Source organism: Zingiber officinale, chromosome 7B, assembly GCF_018446385.1.
Source record: "Zingiber officinale cultivar Zhangliang chromosome 7B, Zo_v1.1, whole genome shotgun sequence".
NCBI lineage: Eukaryota > Viridiplantae > Streptophyta > Magnoliopsida > Zingiberales > Zingiberaceae > Zingiber > Zingiber officinale.
In genome coordinates this window covers 37,314,207-37,319,420 of record NC_055999.1, presented here as the reverse complement: position 1 = coordinate 37,319,420, position 5,214 = coordinate 37,314,207, and the positions used below count along the sequence as shown (strand labels likewise).

General features: G+C 41.3%; 1 long non-coding RNA gene across 1 annotated transcript; it reads right to left on the bottom strand.

The window, feature by feature from the left end:
- Positions 1-4,174: 4,174 nt before the first annotated feature.
- On the bottom strand, positions 4,175-4,776 carry LOC122003689. The gene is made up of 4 exons (XR_006118034.1): positions 4,698-4,776; positions 4,474-4,566; positions 4,310-4,381; positions 4,175-4,236 (listed from the first exon to the last, which is right to left on the bottom strand). It is a non-coding gene; the product is annotated as an uncharacterized LOC122003689 (long non-coding RNA).
- Between the last annotated feature and the right edge of the window lie 438 nt (positions 4,777-5,214).

Sequence of the window (5,214 nt, the reverse complement as noted above, 5' to 3'; positions counted from 1 at the left end):
CCGTCGAAACATCTCTAGAACTATGTAAAGATAGTGCACGTAATCCACCTCGGACCGAAAATATATCATAACATCGTCAATGGAGATAATGAAGACCGATCAAACCCTAAGAATACCAAGTACACTGAGTCCATGTAAACATCTAAGCATGGTATGCCTAAACGGTAACCCCAAGGACTCATAATGTACGTACAACAGGCTCACTCAACCGTAAGATCTCCAACAACGAGTCTGTGATCGAATCACCACTACAAATCACCAAATCCATATATATCACGGACATACTACACTCCATGTCACTACCAATATCGAACACCAAATCATAGATCATCAAGTCAAATATCCGCTAAAAGATCGTCAAAAGACAACAAATCACCACACCTGATCTCACAATATCCACCAAACTCCAATCATCCTCAACATCAATCAATCACACCAAATAGTCCCCTAAACCAAGATAGAGTAAAAGGAAATCATCCAACCTTCAACACTCACTACCAACAAACTAAATGTATCCAAAAGGTCTGCCAAATCTCATCATCTCATCTTTTGAGATACTCATATCTCCATAGTAAAAGAAGATCAATCCAAAGTCAAAGGGTCACACAACCCTTTTGACTAAGAGTACACCCATCTAGAAAGTATCTCCACAACTCTCATAATCATCCCATATATGTCCCTCGATAAATATCGATAAAAGGTCAAACCCTCTAATATGAGATATAGACTACAAGATCTGGTAAAATGATCACGTGGCCAAAGTCTTGAACCACCTAATAGAGACAATGTTAGTTGAGTCGTCTAACCATTGTCTTGTACCCCATCATACTGTGATTGCTCCATCTGAGGTTCAATAACCTCCAGTATCAAGCAATGAACACAAAAATAGAGGAACACTATAACCAAACAGCTTATCAAAATATCTGTCAATCAACGCTCTACCCCTCAAAGATCATCATCTGAAATTATACCTAGTTACGGTCGGACTTCCTAGGTATTACTCAACTAACACCACTTCCTCCGCACCATTGCGGGGTATATATCACTAAGTACATCATGGATATCTAATCATATCCAATAGTTCCATGAGTCAGGATCTCCCATGGAACAACGATAGGCGAGTCTACTGGTCATCGCCTTATAAACCACCATGCTACCGAAAGAGGTAAAGAACTACTCTCTCTCCAAAACATCTCAAGGAAATCACTAAGCGATGACCTGATCTCCAAAACATTCTCTGCTTCTTCCTTCACGTGGTACCGGGTCACGTAAAGGTTAAGCAGCTAACTTCAACTCTCTCATGACAGTACATATCTTATATCCAAATGTACTCTCCAACTCATATACCCTAGTAACGGCTGTATCTCAAAGTGTTAAGCAAATAGCCTTACACTTTTCCACACCGTGCAGTATCCTATCTGAATGTACCTTCTAAGTCCTCCAACCAGGTACAGACAATCCATAGTCAAAGTCCCCATGGAATAGGATACGACAATCCTCTACAGACTGACTAAGCCGATATTGGTATACGGCCAATTCAGTCCTTTCTACCCCGGTATAAGTCAAAATATCTAACCGAGTATGAAACATCCCACAGATAGGAATCTCTAAAAATAGAGTAAGTCAGTCCCCTACTGGTCGGACCAACAAAATAAATCGATCATCTCCTAACCGATCCAATAAGAGTAAATTAATCATCCACTGATGAAACTAACTAAGGTAAATCGATACACCACTACCCAAGTCAACAAGGGTAAATCAGTCAAACCATAACTACACAAGTCAACCAAGTAAATCAATCATCACCAGGAGTAAACCGGTACTCTACTACCTGAGTCAACATGGGTATACAGATATCATCCACCATCCAGCTAATAGTAACCAAGACTAGTATGGGACTCTAACTCTCAACCAACTAGTAGTATGATATGAGGAAATCCCCTGAGACTGTAAATCCTTGATCTCCAGTAGGTCAACCGTGATCAGTGATTGACCCTACCCATGAAATGTATGGTACAAACAAATAGGCAAGTACTAACAAAAGTACTAACACATGTCATAACTATATGAACAACAATACATACACCAACAGAAATGCATGATAACAATATGCAAACATACCTCCTATGGCCTGGAGATGTCCTGCTGCTGCCTGGTCCAAAAACCCGAAAAGTCACATCAAGAAAATCGAATCATGAAATCCAAAACACGAATAATAGGCATCGTACCTACTCTGATACCAAAAATTGGTATCAAATAAATCTCGAAAACCCAAAACAAAACAAAGCAGGCATCGTACCCGCTCTGATACCACTAAATTGTCACGCCCCCAAAGGAGTTCCTGTCAGACAAAAATCCGGCAGAACCTCCCCTGTACCGGTGACAATCTGAAGCATCACTACAAGCAAAATACATCAGCCACATGCGGCTGGAATATTTATATACACAACCACGCAGTTATAATAACAGCCCACACAGCTGTACTAAAAACCAACACAGCGGAAAAACGAAAACGGAAAGCCCAATACAACACAATCAACACACTGCTAGCCGGCTAGGCTTATACAACAAATACAACACCAAAACCATAAGATAGCCACACGGCTATACACAAATACAATGCCAAAAATAAGAAAAGAATATACAAATGAAAACAATCACAATCTTCGGATGTGACGTAGGACCCGGCAGACAGGATACTCCGAGCGACACCAACCATCTACAGGCTACCTGAAAACATAAATGTATACATGCGGTGGTGAGTATAGGTAACTCAGCGGGTAATAGAAAAGAAAGTGCATGGTCTATACATAAAACATGGAGATCACAAGTATACAGTCTCAGTAGGGAATAAAGAACATGATCATACTATCATAATCAATGCATCTGAACCTACCTGACGTAATAACCAGACATAATCATAACTAACCTACAAACTGCACAAACCGCTGCTGACATAATGGTAAATACATACCCAATCTGAAATCGACGCAAGGTACAAAGATCGGTAAACTCACTGGATCTGCAACAGATATACCCGTGACACCTGTGCAATATAAGTACGACTGCATATACATGTAAAATAAATGACATGTATGCAGCATGGCAACCAAATGCAACAATCATATCTCAATCAAGTGCAACAACGACAATCACATGCAACTAGTATCTACTAGGCATGTATGCAAATGCAGATGCACCGCGCATCAAATGCAAGAATAATAACTGCGTATGCATGCTCCATGGTCACCCCGCCACCTCTCCGACACCACGACCCTGTATGGCCGAGAGGCTTGGGTGTGTTATACTACCCTCCAGCCCACTATATAGTGGTCGAGGCGATCCGCTAGTAGCTATCTAACTACATAGCATCGGGGTCCCTGACTGCAACGCCGGATCTCACTAAACCTCGTGACCGGGTGGCACGACAGACTAGCCAGAATCGCTCCAACTACCACTACCCATGAGTGGTCGAGTGGGCGGTATTACCAAACCAACCGATGACTCTCTCACCACAAGGGAGACAATGGTCATCAGATGCAATGAATGATGAACATGATATATATATATAATCATCATCCATGCAACAACCCCAATCCTCATAAATACCTCCAACATGAGTATAATCGTCATGATACCTCCACATATCCCACCAAACATATGTATACAACTACACATGTATAATCAACCAATAATCCTCAATGAACATATCAGACGTACATGGACAACCCCACATATACAATCAACATGTATCCTCCAATAAAAACACATCGGACACGTGTATAAACCACAGACGCGCAATCAACACACTCCTCCAAAAGTACATAACAAATACGGATATACACACCACATGTAAATGCACGGTCAACCAGATGACTCCTCTACACATACCCACCTATGTACAGTCCACATCATATACCCAATCAGCATGATAATACCAGCCACCCGACAATCCCTACAGGACATACTCTACACGTGTAATCACTATAGAGTAGATATCAAGAGTTGAGACTGTATATGAATTAAATGGAACACCTCAAAGATCAAGCATAAGTCTCTAGCAGGAAGTCAACAAACAGATATGACATAAGGTAAAGCAGTCTAATCCATCGGATAACAACCATGCACTAAGTACAAGAAAATCTACATAGAGGTAAAGGAAGAAATACCCGCCTTAATTTGTCGACCGTGTCCAGAATAAATCCCACGTCGTGATGATCATCCCATATCCAAGTCCTGCATAAATCAATATTTACATATTTTATTTAGCTAAATTCATATGATTAAGTAGCTAAATAAAATCCCTAACCCAACTAGGATCACTCCAACTAAATCTGATCTCTGATTAATCCTCCAAACCATCTACATGCTTCCATGTGCTCTAAACCAAACATACGTAATAACCATTAACAATACTTTCCAATAGAAGTAAAACCTTAATCCTTAATCCACAATCTTTAATTAACAACTTACCATAGATTGGTGTCAATAGTGCCAAGAGCCATCAAAGAGCCAAAACTGAAGCAACCACTGCTAGAGTCCGTAGCTGGAGCAAGGTGGAAGATACTGTCCTCCAAAACAAATACCCCAAATCAATCTTCAATCCAATATATATAACTCAAGTACATGCCAACAATCTCATACGTTTCATAACCAATTCCGTTGAAGCTAAACACAAATTCATCCCTACCACTTACCTTGAGGTCCGGCAGAAGTACAACAGCTCTCAGCTCTTATGACTCCCTGTCCATAAACTCCAAGAGCACACACAGACCTGTCCTTCCAAGAAACAATTCAAAACTCCAATCATATATCAAAGGATTTGCTGAAACCCTAATTCACAGCACTAATCTTACCTCAACAGAACCCTACCTCAATCCAGATGCCCCAGAACATGATTTGTTGCTGAAGAAAATCACTGTTGGAACCCAAATCCATATTCGTAGCAACTTCCCCTCCAAATGCACTGTGAAGAACAAGAGCTACTGTCCTCTGCCGACATTGGTGATCTATCCAGTGGTGAACTCGAACAACAACCCTCCTCGCCATAGAGATCGCCACAGCTTCTGGTGACCAGAACCTCCTCGTCAAGCTAGGGAATGGCTGGAACTAGGTATTTCGGCGATCAGAGGCCCGGCTCGTGCGTGAGGTAAAGCAAGATCCAAGCTAGAGGTTGGTTTCCCCCTTCTTGACTGAGAGTATCTGTGCAAAGGC